The sequence below is a fragment of the Protopterus annectens genome, chromosome 8.part0, assembly GCF_019279795.1.
Source record: "Protopterus annectens isolate FY-2018-M chromosome 8.part0, PAN1.0, whole genome shotgun sequence".
Taxonomy (NCBI): Eukaryota; Metazoa; Chordata; order Ceratodontiformes; family Protopteridae; genus Protopterus; species Protopterus annectens.
The window spans coordinates 801,202,696-801,225,117 of record NC_056741.1 but is presented as its reverse complement, the minus strand read 5'-3'; positions in this window follow the sequence as shown (position 1 = coordinate 801,225,117).

Sequence of the window (22,422 nt, the reverse complement as noted above, 5' to 3'; positions counted from 1 at the left end):
CATTCATGCATGTCTCCACGCAGAAGATGCTCTAGCTGAGAATCGAACCGGACAGCGTCTTACTATGAGGCAACAATGCTACCACTGCACCACCACCGCAGATTAAAACCAAAACTAATAAATATGTAAAAGGTCCAGTCTTCCATGGTGAAGTCTTGTGCTCAAGATGAAAGCGCTAATTTTTGCCTGTTTGTGGATTAAATAATTTTTGCTACACCATGGAAGACTGGACCTTTTACATATTAATTACTAGAACAAGACAAGTTTTAAATACCCTTGGTGAAGTAGATAAACCAAATGGTAAAACAAAGAACTGATAGTGTAAGCCAGTTGCAGAAAATCTTAAGACACATCTGAAATTTTTGTCAACTGATATATAATGATACGCCTCTTTTAACCCTAAAGGTAGCATGAAACTGAGCAAAGGAATGACATAATAATATAAATAACATGATTTAAAGGGTTAACATTTCAACATTTGTAATCTTGACATAGCAATTGAGAAAGGAGAGGTCTCTAGAACTAGTATTTAATTTCCCTCTTTCTTTGGTAACAAAAGCATCCTTTAATAAAAAATGTTGCCTATCTGACCTAAGAGCAAAAGTTCTATGAGCCCCTGAGTCAACATGTGCTCCAGTCGGGTGATATGGTTGTTTGACATGATGTATGAGGATGAATCCCCCAACAAGGAAAAAGGACTCCTCTTGCCATCAGTACCCCTGTTGGCTGATTTTCAGAACCCATTTGTTTAAGACAATCTGATCCCACTGAGAATGATGCAGATATAGAATGTGGGATAGACTGCTGAGGTGGAGGTGGGAGACTCAGAGAAGCAAGTAGTCATTCTAAGAATTTGGAATGTCCTTGGTTCTGAGAGGTGTTCCCTTTCTAAGATTTTAGAATGTCCTTGGTTCTGAGAGGTGTTCCCTTTCTAAGATTTTGGAATGTCCTTGGTTCTGAGAGGTGTTCCCTTTCTAAGATTTTGGAATGTCCTTGGTTCTGAGAGGTATACTCTTTCTAAGATTTTGGAATGTCCTTGGTTCTGAGAGGTGTTCCCTTTCTAAGATTTTTGGAATGTCCTTGGTTCTGAGATGTGTTCCCTTTCTAAGATTTTGGAATGTCCTTGGTTCAGAGTGGTGTTCCCTTTCTAAGATTTTGGAATGTCCTTGGTTCTGAGAGGTGTTCCCTTTCTAAGATTTTGGAATGTCCTTGGTTCTGAGAGGTGTTCCCTTTCTAAAATTTTGGAATGTCCTTGGTTCTGAGAGGTGTTCTCTTTCTAAGATTTTGGAATGTCCTTGATTCTGGGAGGTGTTCCATTTCTAAGATTTTGTAATGTCCTTGGTTCTGAGATGTGTTCCCTTTCTAAGATTTTGGAATGTCCTTGGTAATGAGAGGTGTTCCTTTCTAAGATTTTGTAATGTCCTTGGTTCTGAGATGTGTTCCCTTTCTAAGATTTTGGAATGTCCTTGGTAATGAGAGGTGTTCCTTTCTAAGATTTTGGAATGTCCTTGGTAATGAGAGGTGTTCCCTTTCTAAGATTCTGGAATGTCCTTGGTTCTGAGAGGTGTTGCCTTTCTAAGATTTTGGAATGTCCTTGGTTTTGAGATGTGTTCCCTTTCTATGATTTTGGAATGTCCTTGGTTCTGAGAGGTGTTCCCTTTCTAAGATTTTGGAATGTCCTTGGTTCTGAGATGTGTTCCCTTTTTAAGATTTTGGAATGTCCTTGGTTCTAAGAGGTATTCCCTTTCTAAGATTTTGGAATGTCCTTTGTTCTGAGATGTGTTCCCTTTCTAAGATTTTGGAATGTCCTTAGTTCTGGAAGGTGTTCCCTTTCTAAGATTTTGGAATGTCCTTGATTCTGAGAGATGTTCCCTTTCTAAGATTTTGGAATGTCCTTGGTTCTGAGAGGTGTTCCCTTTCTAAGATATTGGAATGTCCTTGGTTCTGAGATGTGTTCCCTTTCTACGATTTTGGAATGTCCTTGGTTCTGAGAGGTGTTCCCTTTCTAAGATTTTGGAATGTCCTTGGTTCTGAGATGTGTTCCCTTTCTAAGATTTTGGAATGTCCTTGGTTCTGAGAAGTATTCTTTTTCTAAGATTTTGGAATGTCCTTGGTTCTGAGAGGTGTTCCCTTTCTAAGATTTTGGAATGTCATTGGTTCTGAGATGTGTTCCCTTTCTAAGATTTTGGAATGTCCTTGGTTCTGGGAGGTGTTCCCTTTCTAAGATTTTGGAATGTCCTTGGTTCTGAGAGGTGTTCCCTTTCTAAAATTTTGGAATGTCCTTGGTTCTGAGAGGTGTTCCCTTTCTAAGATTTTGGAATGTCCTTGGTTCTGAGAGGTGTTCCCTTTCTAAGATTTTGGAATGTCCTTGGTTCTGAGAGGTGTTCCCTTTCTAAGATTTTGGAATGTCCTTGGTTCTGAGAGGTGTTCTCTTTCTAATATTTTGTAATGTCTTTGGTTCTGAGATGTGTTCCCTTTCTAAGATTTTGGAATGTCCTTGGTTCTGAGAGGTGTTGTCTTTCTAAGATTTTGGAATGTCCTTGGTTCTGAGAGGTGTTCCCTTTCTAAGATTTTGGACTGTCCTTGGTTCTGAGAGGTGTTCCCTTTCTAAGATTTTGGAATGTCCTTGGTTCTGAGAGGTGTTCCCTTTCTAAGATTTTGGAATGTCTTGGTTCTGAGAGGTGTTCTCTTTCTAAGATTTTGGAATGTTCTTGGTTCTGAGAGGTGTTCCCTTTCTAAGATTTTGGAATGTCCTTGATTCTGAGAGGTGTTATCTTTCTAAGATTTTGGAATATCCTTGGTTCTGAGAGGTGTTCTCTTTCTAAGATTTTGGAATATCCTTGGTTCTGAGATGTGTTCCCTTTCTAAGATTTTGGAATGTCCTTGGTTCTGAGAGGTGTTCTCTTTCTACGATTTTGGAATGTCCTTGCTTCTGAGAGGTGTTCTCTTTCTAAGATTTTGGAATGTCCTTGGTTATGAGAGGTGTTCCCTTTCTAAGATTTTAGAATGTCCTTGGTTCTGAGAGGTGTTCTCTTTCTAAGATTTTGGAATGTCCTTGGTTCTGAGAGGTGTTCCCTTTCTAAGATTTTGGAATGTCCTTGGTTCTGAGATGTGTTCCATATCTAAGATTTTGGAATGTCCTTGGTTCTGAGAGGTTTTCCCTTTCTAAGATTTTCAAATGTCCTTGGTTCTGAGAGGTGTTCTCTTTCTAAGATTTTGGAATGTCCTTGGTTCTGAGAGGTGTTCCCTTTCTAAGATTTTGGAATGTCCTTGGTTCTGAGAGGTGTTGCCTTTCTAAGATTTTGGAATGTCCTTGGTTTTGAGATGTGTTCCCTTTCTATGATTTTGGAATGTCCTTGGTTCTGAGAGGTGTTCCCTTTCTAAGATTTTGGAATGTCCTTGGTTCTGAGATGTGTTCCCTTTTTAAGATTTTGGAATGTCCTTGGTTCTAAGAGGTATTCCCTTTCTAAGATTTTGGAATGTCCTTTGTTCTGAGAGGTGTTCTCTTTCTAAGATTTTGGAATGTCCTTGGTTCTGAGATGTGTTCCCTTTCTAAGATTTTGGAATGTCCTTAGTTCTGGAAGGTGTTCCCTTTCTAAGATTTTGGAATGTCCTTGATTCTGAGAGATGTTCCCTTTCTAAGATTTTGGAATGTCCTTGGTTCTGAGAGGTGTTCCCTTTCTAAGATATTGGAATGTCCTTGGTTCTGAGATGTGTTCCCTTTCTACGATTTTGGAATGTCCTTGGTTCTGAGAGGTGTTCCCTTTCTAAGATTTTGGAATGTCCTTGGTTCTGAGATGTGTTCCCTTTCTAAGATTTTGGAATGTCCTTGGTTCTGAGAAGTATTCTTTTTCTAAGATTTTGGAATGTCATTGGTTCTGAGATGTGTTCCCTTTCTAAGATTTTGGAATGTCCTTGGTTCTGGGAGGTGTTCCCTTTCTAAGATTTTGGAATGTCCTTGGTTCTGAGAGGTGTTCCCTTTCTAAAATTTTGGAATGTCCTTGGTTCTGAGAGGTGTTCCCTTTCTAAGATTTTGGAATGTCCTTGGTTCTGAGAGGTGTTCCCTTTCTAAGATTTTGGAATGTCCTTGGTTTTGAGAGGTGTTCCCTTTCTAAGATTTTGGAATGTCCTTGGTTCTGAGAGGTGTTCTCTTTCTAAGATTTTGTAATGTCTTTGGTTCTGAGATGTGTTCCCTTTCTAAGATTTTGGAATGTCCTTGGTTCTGAGAGGTGTTGTCTTTCTAAGATTTTGGAATGTCCTTGGTTCTGAGAGGTGTTCCCTTTCTAAGATTTTGGACTGTCCTTGGTTCTGAGAGGTGTTCCCTTTCTAAGATTTTGGAATGTCCTTGGTTCTGAAAGGTGTTCCCTTTCTAAGATTTTGGAATGTCCTTGGTTCTGAGAGGTGTTCTCTTTCTAAGATTTTGGAATGTCCTTGGTTCTGAGAGGTGTTCCCTTTCTAAGATTTTGGAATGTCCTTGATTCTGAGAGGTGTTATCTTTCTAAGATTTTGGAATATCCTTGGTTCTGAGAGGTGTTCTCTTTCTAAGATTTTGGAATATCCTTGGTTCTGAGATGTGTTCCCTTTCTAAGATTTTGGAATGTCCTTGGTTCTGAGAGGTGTTCTCTTTCTACGATTTTGGAATGTCCTTGCTTCTGAGAGGTGTTCTCTTTCTAAGATTTTGGAATGTCCTTGGTTATGAGAGGTGTTCCCTTTCTAAGATTTTAGAATGTCCTTGGTTCTGAGAGGTGTTCTCTTTCTAAGATTTTGGAATGTCCTTGGTTCTGAGAGGTGTTCCCTTTCTAAGATTTTGGAATGTCCTTGGTTCTGAGATGTGTTCCATATCTAAGATTTTGGAATGTCCTTGGTTCTGAGAGGTTTTCCCTTTCTAAGATTTTCAAATGTCCTTGGTTCTGAGAGGTGTTCTCTTTCTAAGATTTTGGAATATCCTTTGTTCTGAGATGTGTTCCCTTTCTAAGATTTTGGAATGTCCTTGGTTCTGAGAGGTATTCTCTTTCTAAGATTTTGGAATGTCCTTGGTTCTGAGAGGTGTTCTCTTTCTAAGATTTTGGAATGTCCTTGCTTGTGAGATGTGTTCCCTTTCTAAGATTTTGGAATGTCCTTGGTTCTGAGAGGTGTTCTCTTTCTAAGATTTTGGAATGTCCTTGGTTCTGAGAGGTGTTCCCTTTCTAAGATTTTGGAATGTCCTTGGTTTTGAGAGGTGTTCCCTTTCTTTTTAGTGCCTCCTTGCCATTACCATTTAAAAATCCTGTTTCTCAGCACCTTGTTGCTTGAATTGCTGTTTGACAATTAGTCCAGAGTGAGAAAGAAAGTTTCAATTAAACTTAGAAAAGGATGGTTAGGAATTTTGGATCACCCTTCAGCCAATTTCCTCTCTTTCATCAAATATTTTACGTACATCAGCAGCGGAAGGTCCAAAAACATCATCCTTATCAAGAGGAAAATTTACAATTTCAGGTTTAACATCTTCTAGTAAGTTTTGAGAAAATAACTGAGAAAATCTTCCCATAACTGACATTAAAGAGAGTTTAGTTACATGAGAAGTGGATACAGTTAAGGAATTTAAGGATTTTTTTACCTCTTACCTCTTTACCTCTTACCTTCTTAAAAGAAGCAGGTAAAATGTTAACATTTGAGCCTGGTAGTTCAATATTCTTAAAGTTAAAATAGTAAAAGGATACACTTTCTTTCCAACTCTATCAAACGCTTTCCCACCCTCATTAGAAGAAATGGGTTTAGCATTAGCAGTCTGTTTAGCAATCGACATTTTAGGTAAGGAAATCAATGCAATGTCTGCTTTAGGGTTAGAAAATGGCAATTTATGAGTATGAGGTATTTTGTATAACTTAAAAGTCTTTTTAAGAGCAAGAAGTTTGATTGTCAGGCATGCTACAAGCTGTTAGGAAAACATGCTCTAAAGCTGACAAGACAGAAAACAGAGCTGCATTGCAAATCCAGATGCAACAAATCATAATACATTTGCTGGGAATATGAATTTCATTGTGTTCCCATTGAAAAATCTTTAATTTTGGTTATGGTCACAGAAAAAGATAAGCCTTCTGGAGTAACATTTGAAATGACACTTTCCTTAGAGTAAGTGTCTTCATCTTGATGAGAAATTACTGTAGAAAAACATTTCTCTCCATTACCATTTCTTCTGTCTGAGAATTTGTGTCAGAAATCAAGAGAAATATCATATCTATCTTTTTCTTTCTGAAGTATGTGAAGAAACAGGGTTTGACATGCTAAAATAATAAATTAATTACTTGGCAAATCATTGAAAGTCTTGTCTGTCCATAATGATATAAACAGGAAATAATATTCTTATTGTATCTTTCTTTTCCTGGGAGACTCCTTGGAAAAAGACTGACTCATGGCAATATCCTAGGAATCAGGCATCCTAACCCAGGTATGTTGTAAACTTTATTTTTATTTTTATTTATTTAACATTTGTTTACTGGGAAGGTCCAGTACCTTCTACTATTCGTTCCACCAAGGCCAACAAGTGTGGTTCTGCTTTGCCTGAATAGGACAACCTTATAGCCATAGAGGACATGTCTAACTCCATGTCCTTAGTGGCTTACCAATGAGCTGATCGAGACATATTGATTAACGGTCTGAGGAACCAAGTCACGACTTAGCGGTTAAGTCAGTGAGGAAGCTTGTCTGACACTGAAAGACTACATGGAAGTTTTCTTCTTCTTCTTGTGGACAGGAGAATGAAGAACCAATGAGACCAGTAACCTCTCCTTGGTCTATCCAAAAAAGAAGCCTGAAAAATGGATAGTAAACTCTATGAGAGTTTGTATATCTCCTGGGAGAAAAATAGAAATTGTGATGTAAAATGTAAATGACAGTCACTAAAAGCACAATATACTATCCCAGGACATAAGTATTACATAAATATGTAGAAAGTAAGTAGAGAAAATCACTTTAAACAGTTTTCTCACACAAGCATGTACTGACTGGTGAATATTCTGGAGTAAGTGACTTACAATGGAAGTTAGTTTTTTGAGATCTGATATAAGCCTGATTTATACATAGGTCTTACACAACTTTAAATCACTTACACTGAGAGCAAGATACTCCCTACACTGATCGATTAAATTACAGTGACCATGAAACAGTGGCAGACTACTTTTCAATTAAGCCACGATAAAGGACAAATTATTATTCCAGGGATAAAAATTCAAAAGGGGATATTCCAGGGTGACTCTGTCACTGCTGCTATTCCGCCCTGCCCTTAACCCATTAAGCTGTCTACTTAACAGCTTAGGCCATGGCTATAATTTGGATCCCAGAAAATAACAAAGTGTAAAGACTTCACGTCTTCTCTTTGTCGATGATTTAAAACTGTATAGTTAAATAGAAGAACCGAAAACACAACTGCAAGTTCAAGTTGTCAAAACTTTTTCAGGTGATATAAGAATGTCATTTGGTCTTGATAAATATGTAACAGCAGCCTTTAAACCAGGAAAACTGCAACACCAGGAAAACATCAGGTTGGGACAAGATTGTGACATAAAAGAACTTAAGCAAGAAGGAGTGTATAAATATTTGAGAATTGATGAAGGGTCAACAATAAAACATCAACAAACGTGAATAAAGCTTAGCAAGGAATACTTCAGAAGACTTAAATTAATCTTGAAAATAGCACTGACATCTAGGAACAAAATCCAGGCTATAAACCAATTTGCTCTTCCTGTCCTAACTTACAGTTTTGGAGTGACTGACTGGCCCCAAAATGTGTTATGTAGATTAGACAGGAAAACAAGAAGGATACTTCATGCTCACCAAATGATGTATAAAAATCAGTACATACCAAGATTATATATTCCCCATTCTGAAGGAGGGATGGGCCTCCTTGAAACTGATTAGATGTATAGATCTTCAACTGTGGGACTCCACACATATCTGCTGACCTCAAAAGACTCAAATGTAGTGAAAGTTTTGAAACATGAGAAGAATAAATCTAAGATGACTTCTCTGCTTACTCTAGCAGAAGCATATCGGCATCAAGCAGGAATAGAAAACAAACCAGAAGCAAATAAAAATCAGGCAGCAACTGAATGTGCCAAAAAACAAAAGAAAGAATATAAGGTGAAGGACCAGATGAGAAGGCAAGGAATGTGGAAAAAGCATAAATATAGTTGCAAGTATAGAAAACTTCTGGAAGAACCTCATGTTGATGAGGAACGAACACAAGAATGGTCAAGGAGAGGCGAGTTCAAACCAAGAGGTGAAAGGTTAATATTGGTGGCCCAAGACAGTGGGCTATGTACACGCTGGCTTCCAAAGTCCATTGAACATGTGGGAGAAACAGACAAATGTAGGTTTTGTAAAACCCAACTGGAAACAGTCGCAAACTCATTGCTGGTTGCGACATACTAATGGCAGAAGGACTGCATACTGAAAGGCATAATAATGTGGCATGACTATTGCACTGGGGATTGTGCAAACATTATGGTATTGAAGTGGCTGAAAATGCTAGAAACATGAGCCACAAAGCATCATAGAAAATGAAGAAGTTTACATCATATGTGATCACCCATTACCAACAGTTCAAAAGATAGATGCTAGAAAACCAGATATAGTGGTCCAAGAAAAGAAGACAAACGTAGCATTGCTCATTCAAATTGCCACACCTAGTGACTACAGTGTCTTGTGTACAGAGAGACACAAAGTCATAAAATATCAGGATTTGCAGGCAGAAATAAGAGCTATGTGGAAGAAAAATGCCAAGATAGTTCCAATAGTAGTAGGAGCAATGGGTCTTATAAAAAATAATCTACAATCATATTTAGATATGCTACCAATCCATGTAACTCCATAAGAATTGCAGAAGGAGTCATTACTGGCCCAATTGCAAGTGCTGCGAAGAGCACTACTGGCTGACATAAAGATTGAAACAATACTAATTTCATGAACTTTAATCGTATTTTGACTTAGGAATGGGGTCCATTCCTGTCATGCTATTAGAAACCCAAAAGATTTGGAGAAATTAAAAATAGCAAGTCTTCTGGAATCTGGACCTTTATGTGACTCAATAAATAATCCCTTAATGACAGTTGATAAAAGTATATCACTTCAAGTAGCAAGCTAATAACTCATTGTAGCCTTTAGAAAAACAAGTTTCAGAGTTTGCAATCTTTGATTAAGGGATTGCTTATACACAGTACAGAAAGTGAGTGGACAGCCAAAACTTATCTTAGCAAAATAAAAAAAGATAATGCTACAGTTTAAAAGCTGTCAAGAAGCATTTATGATGGTTTGAAAACTGTCCCTTTTTATTGTAGCATACTCCAGTGTCTGCTTTATTGGACAAAATAGCAGTGTTGCACTACACAGGGAAGACTACTCCTAGATTACCAGCCAGACAGCTCAGTTATTTTGTGGTATCAACGTTGAGGTAGCAGATCAGACTTTGTTGAGTGAAAAACTAACATTGCAGAATTATACTGGAAGTAAATGGAGAAGAGTCCTTGCATCTAACAATTTTTTTGCCTTTAGAAAACAATTTAAATTAGGCATTGTTTGTAGTTGTAGGAAGAAAGGGGTCACTGCGGTATATATATTATATAGCAAAGAATACAAGCAAGAGAGTCAGTGTATTACAATTTGCAGACACTCTTTCCAGAGATTTTGAATCCATGTATTAATTCTAAATACCCTCACACTTCCATTCTAAGTGAATGAGAAAAATAACTGGAAGGAAAGAAAAGTTAAAAAAATGTCATCTTCCTGGGACACAAAATGCATGTAAGAAGGAGTAGCTTAGCTGAAAACAAAAGCGTTGCACTGTAGCTGCTCACAACACTTCATTTAGCACTGCAAGGATGTTAGGACTGAATAGATGATTGCTATAACTTAAAAAAAAAATTCTGTTCAGCTTTTGACCATAATGATCTTTTAAGGCCAAGTCTTGGTCAAAAAGGGATTATGGGTGATTATATTGAAGCCTGTGAAATGATTTAGAAAACTTCTAGAATAATTCCCAAGTAAATTCCATTCTATTCTATTTTTTTGGATTCATATCAAGTAAACTTAACCACCAGTTCCACTATTATTGAAAGCAAGACAGTGAAATGGCACAAGTTAATGGAGAACAGTTAATACTTTTTAAAATCCGACACAAATATAATATGTTATACCCACCTGTTGACTGGATAAGTCCACTGGACACAAATGTTCTTTTTCAGGGACAACCCAGGAGCATTGTATGATTAAGTGATTTGCACAGAGTCATGCAATAGGTAAGTGAAGGTGTGAGGTAAAAAATTAAATTTTGTACCCTACCCATGGGAAGCAACTCATAACACCTCAGAGCTTTAGTCAACACTAGCTACCAGACAGTGCTACTCCCTAACCCCCCATTACTTAAATACATTAACTCCATGCTTGCACAAGCATGAAAAAGGGTATCAAATGATATCAAAAAATTGGTCCTAACTCTCATCTACAGCAATGCATTCTGGAACATAAAAAATTCAAACTGCAAATGCTGTTCAAACAAGGCAAATAGCTGAAACAGTTCTAGCTACTCCAGTGGCATAGTGGAATAAAGCTATAACTATGACCTAGGTGACCTGGGTTTGAGTAATGGCCCGGGCAAGTGGCAGAGTAGCAGGGAGGAATGGGCACACTCATCCTGGGGGGTAGGGGGCACAGGGCAGTCTGTTGGCCACTATCCCTGTTAAAGGCCAGGGACATCTATAGAGGAGGTGTGGTCAATGGGTGGGAAGGAAGCCTAGCTGAGCTACCATGAAGGTGGGGCAAAACGCTCATACCCACCCAGGTACAAACCATTTTGCCAAAAAGGGGAGGGAAGGGGGGAAATGGATAGGTCATACAAGAAATCCTTCCCAGATGGATGCTCAGACATGCCAATAAGTATTGACTTGATTATGTGACTGACCCAAGCTGTGTCAGAATAAGTCCAGGGGGCATGGAGTTGCTAGAAGAACCAGTGTGGTCATGGGACAAGGGACAAGCCAGTAACAATGACAGAAAAGTAGGACAAAGAAATAAATAACAGTAAAAGTTCTAGCTCTCTGACATCAATCCATAGTAACCTAACTCAAAAATGATGGGGCAGATATGCTGAGTGCAGTGTTTCTAGTAAAACTATCACAAACAGGGATAACCACTCAAACTACATGATGTAGGCTTCCAGTTTGACAAGATTTTGATAAATCTGCCTTCAATGAACTAGCGCCATCCTATATTTTTATATATGATGTCACTGATTTTTCCCAAACCTGGATCACTCTTCCACATCACCATCATCATCGTCATTGTCATCATCATCAGTATCATCATTATGATTTAGTGTGTCATCATCAGTATCATCATTATGATTTAGTGTGTTATTATCAGTATCATCATTATGATTTAGTGTGTTATTATCAGTATCATCATTATGATTTAATGTGTTATTATCAGTATCATCATTATGATTTAGTGTGTCATCATCAGTATCATCATTATGATTTAGTGTGTTATTATCAGTATCATAATTATGATTTAGTGTGTTATTATCAGTATCATCATTATGATTTAGTGTGTCATCATCAGTATCATCATTATGATTTAGTGTGTCATCATCAGTATCATCATTATGATTTAGTGTGTTATTATCAGTATCATCATTATGATTTAGTGTGTTATTATCAGTATCATCATTATGATTTAGTGTGTTATTATCAGTATCATCATTATGATTTAGTGTGTCATCATCAGTATCATCATTATGATTCAGTGTGTTATTATCAGTATCATCATTATGATTTAGTGTGTCATCATCAGTATCATCAATATGGTTTAGTGTGACATCTATTAATGATTTGCACAAGTATTTTAGTAAGAGAAGAATGACAGATAAAGTAGGTCTTTAGCTACTAGAACCCCCTGGGTCTTATATTGTATGCAGTGGAGTAAATGTGGCATATTTAAAGAATTTAGGAACATGTTTCTCACTGACAGGTCACTTTAAAGCACAGTGGTTAGCAAAGTTATGTCACCTGCCACAGACCTTAGGATTCTAGGATGTGCATCTGCTCTTAGTTTGTTGAGTAGCTTTCAAACTTTATTTAGTCCACAGCTGTACAGTGAATAACATTACAACTTGGATGTTATCTGTTACTTTGCTAAATTAATTTTAAATGATGGGGCGATATGAACTAGTGACTGGGGACATTTTTATTTAATGGATAAGCTAGAACTAATGAATTTCCATGTATAAATAAATAAATGTGCAGTTGAGTTAGTCCCTTTAAAATATTTTGAGATACTTCTGCAGACATATAGTTACTTGCAACATATTAATCATCCATGACAATCTCAGTTTCAGATTTATTCAGGCTCTGTCTCTGAATTTCACTTGCATTTTTATAGCTACAGTAATACATTTGCAGATTTGTTCTTTTTACTTACAATAGAGATTTTCATTAAGCTGATAGTGAAGTAAGTGAAGGAACTAAATTACAACATCAGCAAAAATCAGTTATTATTTACTTTAAACATTCTTGGTGTCACCTTTGTAGGGTTATTGTGTCAGGTAGGATAAGTCAACAGGACTGTGTTATTCAGTATGTTAGGCATTGTGCCAGCAGATTTAAGATGACACAGATTACCTGTTAGCAGAAAGAGAGCAGGGAGAGTTCTAAACTTCCGACTAGTGTTTAATACAAAAACCTTTTAGTAGAGACCATTTATAGTTGATGATGTCTAAGTATAAATGAGACTAGGAAGAGAAAGATAATTGCCTTTTGGAATCAGGGCTGACTTACATTGAGATTTTGGAATAATTCCCCGGATGTACATATTTTTATGCACACACTGTACATGTCATCAACAAATTTATCCACATCCTGTGCCAATCAGAAATCCTTCTATAAAAACCCTGTCTCAACCACAGTTAAGCTGAACACACATACACACACACACACACATATGTATATATATATATATATATATATATATATATATATATATATATATATATATATATACATGCACACATACACATGCACACACATGCACAGTCACGCATACACACATACACACACACATGCATTGCATTCACTAAATGTAAGAACTAGACCCCACGAAAACAATTATCACCAAAATCAACCTTCAAGAAAATTACTTGACTTGAAAATCAAAAAATGGAGGTGATGCCACCTAAATAAATTAAACCAGTAGAAAACCATTCAGAAGGATCTATTGAACCCATTGAGATGAATGGTAAACCATCACTTAAACCAAATAAAATGAAATAAAACCCAGATAAATGGAACAATGGGCGGTCTAGTTTGGGTGATACAGGAAATATCGTACACCATAAAATTAGGGAACAGATTTTTTGTGACTTATGCCTTTGCACTTACCATAAAACACATTTCTTAATCTTGCAGTGTACAATGTTTCATACCCACAACACACACACACATACACGCACACAAACGCAAACACACACACACACACACACACACACACACACACACACACACACACACACACACACACACACACATGCACACACACTCATATCCACATATGGAATATTTGTGAGCAGGAGTTTAATCAATGGAATATAATGTTACAATGTTAGTATTAAATTCTGGATCTCACATGCAGTCATTATCAGCCTTGCTTCATTCAGACCTAATTACAAATACTTTATCAGCAAAAAAAGAATCAGGCTGCCTTTTAAATTTAGCCAAACTTGTAGACCTTCCAACAGCCATTGCTTAATAGTGGGAACCAGTTGAAGCGAGCAAAACCAAATAACACGAAAGGGAGTGCCACCCGACTCAGACAGCAAAGCAAGCCCTGCACTCCAGTAATGTGTCCACAAACAGGGCTGCTGTTGGAAATACAAATAAAATCAAATGCAGTGGTGATCCAAGCAAGTCAAACGATAAAAACCACAGGTGGTCAAAGCTGGAACGATAGCTTTTTTATTGTAAATCAAACAAACAGACCGAGAATTCAAGTAAAATCCAAGCGCTTTCGCCTGAGTAGTCTCAGGCTTTTTCAAGGTTAATTAGATGTGTGGCATTCCTGCTTTTATATTCAGTTTAATAGGCCAAATACTCTAATTAATTGCAATCAAACAATTTAAATTAAACAATTTAAATTATTTAAATTATTAAAGTGCAACAGTGCTTTACTGAAAGCTTTCTCTTACTTACAATTAAAAATGTTCATAAATCACAAAATTCTTTGTATATTCATTTAAAATAATCAATTATTACCATTTTAAAAATGAAGAGTTTGTACATGTTATTACAAATATGTTAAAAACAAAAAAATTGCCAATTATTTAAACATGATATACAAATAAAAATGAAATGAAATAAAATAACATGCTGAACCTTGAAGGGGTACATAAACTTATTCAACCCTTTACTCAAGTAAACATTGTCCCACTATAATGCTGGTTGTTCATTTATTGAAACAGCTAATATGCACCAAAAAAGGAGAGGATAAATAGTGTGTAAAATACATATATATAAACTATGATATATGAAATTCAAAAATATTATTATAATGATTAAACCTTAAAAATTGTAAATGATGTGTGATTTAAACTCAACCAGACAATCAAAAGGTTAGTTACATTCTAATCCAGTAAAATATAAATTAATAATGCATAAAGCTAAAAATAAATACCAATAATAAAAAGTAGATAATTTATAATTTATTTCTTTTAGCTTTTAAAATGCTACTTATGCTAATACTATCATTCATCCCTGGATTTTTTTGAGGCGTCCAGTCTAAGTTGCCAAATTAACTCTCTACTCTCTAGGTAGGTTTCCCAGTCACCTCCTCTAGGGTCTTGCAAGACACGTTCAAGTACAAAAAATTTTAAAGACATACTAGGACAAACTAATGAATGCTTAAAGAATGCATTGGAGCTTTTTTTCTTTTCAATTTCATATAAATGTTCATAAATTCTTTTTTTAAGCATTCTAGTGGTTTTCCCTACATAAAAACCATTGCAGAATGAACAAATACCCAGATAGACTACTCCTGCAGAGTTGCAGTTGTAATATCCTAATGTTTTTAATGTGCAATTTCTAGATGGTATAACTACTTCCTCAGCATCTAACATAAACCTACATTGATTGCACATACCACATTTGTATGAACCATTCTTTCTGTGTGATGAAAGGGTACTCCCAGATTGTTGTAAACGTGGGTTTTGTTCAAACATACCCTTCAGATTGGTGTCACGTTTTCTAGTAAATGTTAAAGTCTTGGGTATAAAAGTTCTAATATCTTCTTGTGATGTTAACAGGGGCCAAAATAAGCGTAAGGTGTTCTCAATGTAGGGTGCATCACTGGTGTATGTATAGACAAAACTTTTCTGTGAACTTTCCTGTCCTTGTTTAATGTTCGTAGATAGGGGGAGCCCTTTACTCAGGAGGGGTGTAAAAAATTAATCTCTTTTCTCTAACACTTCTGTGATGCAAGAACTAATGAGTTGTGTAGGGTAACCTCTTTCTTCAAACATGGTTGTTATGAATCTAGTTTCTTCTATAAAAGATTCAAGTGAACTGCATATTCTAGAGGCTCGAATAAGTTGGCCTCTAACTATTCCCTTTTTTGTGTAAAAAGGGTGTGAACTATCGAAATGTAGGAAAGTGTTTGAGAAGGAGGACTTCCTAAAAATCTTTGATTGGAAATGTTGATTTTCTTCATCTTTAAATAATAAAACATCTAGGTAGTGTAGAGAATTTTTACTGAGTTCATAAGTGAAGGACAAAAAATCAGTAGTAGAATTAATGTAGTCAAAAAATTGAAGAAACATGTCTTCAGAACCTTGCCATAGAATACATATATCATCCAAATAACGCTTGTAAAAAAGAATGTGTTCTTTCCATTTAGTTGAATGTATGTATAGTTGCTCCCATTTGTGTAGGACAATGTAGGACAGAAATACAATAATTCTAACACAGAAACTTTTGAAAATAGAGTAGGGAACCACAATGCTGTAAATGTATCCAATGCAGAACCATTACGCAGAAGTGAACGGCTAGCACAGAAAGGAGGTAATAATTCTCCTCAGGGTTTTTATTATCCCCCGGGCAGACCAATGGGGAGGAACTTCAATGCCCCTCACCAACAGAACTGGGGGAGGGGACGCAATTGAATATTGAATCAGATGATTCAACAGTAATTGATTTTGAACTGGTTAGTTCTGATGCTAGTAACATAGTAGTTACTTTTGATAATTTTAATATTTATAACTACACTAATCTAGTCATCACTCCTGACTTTTTTGAACTTTTCACCAAGGGTTTAAACTACATTCCGTCAAGACCTGCATATTTGCCTAAGCTCCTCATAGAGTTGAAATTATTTATTAGGAATTTAAATCTCTCTCTCTTTTTTAAGGGACAACAAATTTCAACCAAAGTTATTACCAGGTCTAGCACCTTCAACCCTCCTCTACATCCTAGCTTGAAAATATTTGAAGAACTCACAGAGAAAACACTCAGAGAGAACTTATCAATAAGCCATGATTCCCCTTCTAATTTTAACAAGCATTTGAGAGAAATAGTTGATCTACTAAGAAAAGAAAAAATCAGGGTGATGAAACCTGATAAAGGGGGAGGGATGGTACTTATGCACCTACTCGATTATGACAATGCTATGCACGACATACTGCAGGACACTGACACTTATGAACAGTCATCCAAAAATGAATTAAACGTCGCATATGCTAACATAAAATATATCCTACATGACCATTTACTTCAAGGGGTAATAAATGAAGACTTATTTAATTACCTTAATGTGTCCCATCCTAAAACTCCCATCTTGTTTGGGATACTGAAAGTGCATAAAGGTTTAACACCTCTGAAATTTAGGCCGATTGTGGCCGGTGCAGGTAGCATCACGGAACCTTTGGGTAAATATGTAGAACACAATACTAAACTTTTAGTTTCCACACTCCCACACATTTGTAGGGACTCCTGGGAATTTTTAGCCAGTATTCCATCTGACACTTGTAACAAGGATGTGCTCATGATAACAATAGATGTAGTTGAATTATTCCCCAGCATACCCCACGTCACAGGATTAGACTGGTTTACTGATATCCTAGTTAAGGAATCTGACTTAAGCAACAACTTGGTCAACCTGTTGACTGAATTCATGGGCATTATCCTGGATAATAACTACATCTTTTTTGGTGGGGAATACTTTAGACAAAGTAAAGGAGTGGCAATGGGCTCTCCATGTGCATCGTCGTATGCAAACATTGTCCTACACAAATGGGAGCAACTATACATACATTCAACTAAATGGAAAGAACACATTCTTTTTTACAAGCGTTATTTGGATGATATATGTATTCTATGGCAAGGTTCTGAAGACATGTTTCTTCAATTTTTTGACTACATTAATTCTACTACTGATTTTTTGTCCTTCACTTATGAACTCAGTAAAAATTCTCTACACTACCTAGATGTTTTATTATTTAAAGATGAAGAAAATCAACATTTCCAATCAAAGATTTTTAGGAAGTCCTCCTTCTCAAACACTTTCCTACATTTCGATAGTTCGCACCCTTTTTACACAAAAAAAGGGAATAGTTAGAGGCCAACTTATTCGAGCCTCTAGAATATGCAGTTCACTTGAATCTTTTATAGAAGAAACTAGATTCATAGCAACCATGTTTGAAGAAAGAGGTTACCCTACACAACTCATTAGTTCTTGCATCACAGAAGTGTTAGAGAAAAGAGATTCATTTTTTACACCCCTCCTGAGTAAAGGGCTCCCCCTATCTATGAACATTAAACAAGGACAGGAAAGTTCGCAGAAAAGTTTTGTCTATACATACACCAGTGATGCACCCTACATTGAGAACACCTTACGCTTATTTTGGCCCCTGTTAACATCACAAGAAGATATTAGAACTTTTATACCCAAGACTTTAACATTTACTAGAAAACGTGACACCAATCTGAAGGGTATGTTTGAACAAAACCCACGTTTACAACAATCTGGGAGTACCCTTTCATCACACAGAAAGAATGGTTCATACAAATGTGGTATGTGCAATCAGTGTAGGTTTATGTTAGATGCTGAGGAAGTAGTTATACCATCTAGAAATTGCACATTAAAAACATTAGGATATTACAACTGCAACTCTGCAGGAGTAGTCTATCTGGGTATTTGTTCATTCTGCAATGGTTTTTATGTAGGGAAAACCACTAGAATGCTTAAAAAAAGAATTTATGAACATTTATATGAAATTGAAAAGAAGAAAAGCTCCAATGCATTCTTTAAGCATTCATTAGTTTGTCCTAGTATGTCTTTAAAATTTTTTGTACTTGAACGTGTCTTGCAAGACCCTAGAGGAGGTGACTGGGAAACCTACCTAGAGAGTAGAGAGTTAATTTGGCAACTTAGACTGGACGCCTCAAAAAATCCAGGGATGGATGATAGTATTAGCATAAGTAGCATTTTAAAAGCTAAAAGAAATAAATTATAAATTATCTACTTTTTATTATTGGTATTTATTTTTAGCTTTATGCATTATTAATTTATATTTTACTGGATTAGAATATAACTAACCTTTTGATTGTCTGGTTGAGTTTAAATCACACATCATTTACAATTTTTAAGGTTTAATCATTATAATAATATTTTTGAATTTCATATATCATAGTTTATATATATGTATTTTACACACTATTTATCCTCTCCTTTTTTGGTGCACATTAGCTGTTTCAATAAATGAACAACCAACATTATAGTGGGACAACGTTTACTTGAGTAAAGGGTTGAATAAGTTTATGTACCCCTTCAAGGTTCAGCATGTTATTTTATTTCATTTCATTTTTATTTGTATATCATGTTTAAATAATTGGCAATTTTTTTGTTTTTAACATATTTGTAATAACATGTACAAACTCTTCGTTTTTAAAATGGTAATAATTGATTATTTTAAATGAATATACAAAGAATTTTGTGATTTATGAACATTTTTAATTGTAAGTAAGAGAAAGCTTTCAGTAAAGCATTGTTGCACTTTAATAATTTAAATAATTTAAATTGTTTAATTTAAATTGTTTGATTGCAATTAATTAGAGTATTTGGCCTATTAAACTGAATATAAAAGCAGGAAGGCCACACATCTAATTAACCTTGAAAAAGCCTGAGACTACTCAGGCGAAAGCGCTTGGATTTTACTTGAATTCTCGGTCTGTTTGTTTGATTTACAATAAAAAAACTATCGTTCCAGCTTTGACCACCTGTGGTTTTTATCGTTTGACTTGCTTGGATCACCACTGCATTTGATTTTATTTGTATTTCCAACAGCAGCCCTGTTTGTGGACACATTACTGGAGTGCAGGGCTTGCTTTGCTGTCTGAGTCGGGTGGCATTGCTTAATAGTGCCATAGCTTGGCAACTCCAGTTGTGAAGATTTTTTTCTTATGCCATAACATTTTCCCAGTACCTTGAGCAAACTGCTATTTCTTGTATAAATTTTATGGCAGGTCCGACTAACACCATTAACTGAGCAAAAAAAAAAAGGCTAATGCAACTTTATTTTGTTTTCCAGTATTGACTAAATGGAGCATCAAGGCATTTCTTGCACCTGAGAAGAAGTTATACACATTATATTGGAATAAATTCATTCCAAATAGCCTAAGCCTTCTACTGTAAGATGAACTTCTACCTCGTATCATTTGTTTTGTAAAATACTTCTTGGCTCTCTCTAATTTATTCACATCTCTATTACTGTAACTACAGAACTCAATGCCATACTCCATAACAGATTTGACCATACAGTTGTTCTATTGCATAAGTACATGTCTGTGCCCAGAGGACAGTGAGCTGTGAATATGTTTGATTATTCCTTACCATTTACTGACAACAGTATTAACATGAGTAGTGGTTTCTAGTCTGTCATTTAACAGTACCCAAATCTTTAAACTCTGTACTGTTCAGTAAGACTTCTTCATTTAGTGCATAGGGGTATCTTTTACTAGAGTGTCCTAAATGCATGAGTTTTACATTTGCTGCAGTTGTATGACACTAATTGTTCACTTACCCATGTATGTAGTTAGTCTAAAACCCCATGCATGTTTTATGATACCCCATAGATATCACCATTTTAGCTAACTTAATCATCTGCAAATTTTGAGATCCATACCTGGTTGTTTTCAGGCATGGTGGACATAAACACTTTAAAGGAACAAACAAACAAACAATATATATATATATATATATATATATATATATATATATATATATATATATATATATTTCATTGTAGGTTTATGGAACACGCTTTGTGATGAGTGAATGCTTGAATACTTCAGTGAATTACTTCTCCATTACCAATTTCAATAAGTCATTCCATGAATCCATTCTTTGTGACAAAGTACTTTCACACATCCAAGGAGTAAATGGTCAGTATAATCTGTTGTACATCCCCTCATCCCTCCAACCTTTTTTTCCACTTAATATAATTTTTATTCTTGACTATATTGTTGACTGTATCAAGAGAATATCATTTCATTGTTTTATACTTAATATGCAGTTGGACCCCCAGCTAATTATGTCTACCAGGTGACCAAATCAAGGTAAAGACAGACAGAACTATCGTACAAGACTAAAAGGTAGTGAGAAAATACATGTTCAATTCCTGTTAGGTTTATCACTTTGTACTATGAAATATTCTTTGATGGCTTCGGGGACTTGGACACAGTCAGAGATAAGATAATATTGTCCTCACAGACCAACGGATTAAGTAAAATTCCATTAACTATGTTGGCTGTAGGTAATGCTCTTATTTTAAGGCCTTATTGAAAAAGAGAACGGGGAGTAGGGACATTCTTGTATCCATACTGAGGGGAAAAGAAGTTGGAAAGAACTTTGGTAACTTTTAATAGCACTTGAGAAGAATGCAACCTTACTACCCATTGGCAATAGTTAGAAAGGAGACCCATTTCTACTAATTTACATGGAAAAAGCCCAGCTCACATGATTGAAAACCTTCATCAAGCATGACCGTAACCTGTCCACCCCTGACATGACAAGATTCAGCAACAAGTATAACTAGTTGGGTGAGGATGGTTGCATGTGTCCTGCCTGTTTAAAAGACCACTTTAAGGGATCAGTACCATTTTGCTCCCAGACATTGATCTTAACCAGGTCTCAGCTTTAATATTTATAAATGAGAGTGGCCAGTGGGATCAAGCTTGTAAGGGATCTTTGCCAGGGTTTACAATTATGGTAATAATAGTAACTAAAAGGTGACACAGGGGTCATGATTCGCCATTAAGGAGACTGTTGTAAAATCACAGAGCAGTTTGCAGACTTCAGAAGTGAGACCATCTGGGCCAGATTATTTGCCTGACTTCAGGTAGAATGTAGCTCCTAGCGCCTCAGACAGTGGTACTGGAGCACTCAGCTGATGGACAGCTCTTCTGACAGCTTTTTAGACTTGAGTGGTTAAGATAATCTGTCGTGGCTCCCAAGAGACGAGGGAGAGGGAAATGGGTATGTCTATAGAAAGCTGCTAAATCTTGAACAATATATCTGGGATGGATAGTTTAAGTACTACTACTTTTTTGAACTGAACAAACCACTCAGTATTAAACTTTGTCTCATTCTAAAAGTCTAGATAGGAAATGGCCTGAGACCTCAGCTATACCTTGGAAAATAACTTTACATTTTGAAGAATGAAAACATAGTTTACTCACTGTAAGGGTATTGCAATCAGATAAAACCTGGTAGAGATCAGCTTGGAAGCAGTCATTGCCCTGAAGAGAACTTGTTCCTGGAACTCTCTGATATACCATAAAACATCACTAATTAAAAGTAAATTAGGTGGTGAAGGCAGAGTGCTACAACTCACAAAACAAAATACTTCCACTGCCCTCTGAAGAGTACCACAGGCAACCAGTATATGCACCAAAAGTTAAGCGCTTTCATCCTATAATTAAAGGACTTCTTCAGAACTAAATCACAAAGTGCAACACACTATTTTATATAACACTTCCAATCAGAATACATCACAACCAGGGAATACTTACAGATACAAAACTCTTAAAATGCCTAAATGACCCTATGAGAGAAAAAGTGCTTAAGTGCGTAAGTTAAAAAAAATCACCTTAAAAACATCTTATTAATAAAAAAACACTATGTACTTCTTCTGGGTCTACTTTTGAAGCTTGAAGTTTCAAAACTTCGAACTTCATATGATCGAGACTGTAAGATTGAAGTTTTGAAACTTCGAACGGTTTAACTGGAGATCGCTGTACAGCATGGAATGGGAAAGTTACCATTCTCTTCAATGTAGTGCGATCTTGGAGCTGGTATATTTAATTAGCAGGGGTGTGGAGGTGGCTGGGGGGGGGGCTTTCCTTGCTGCAT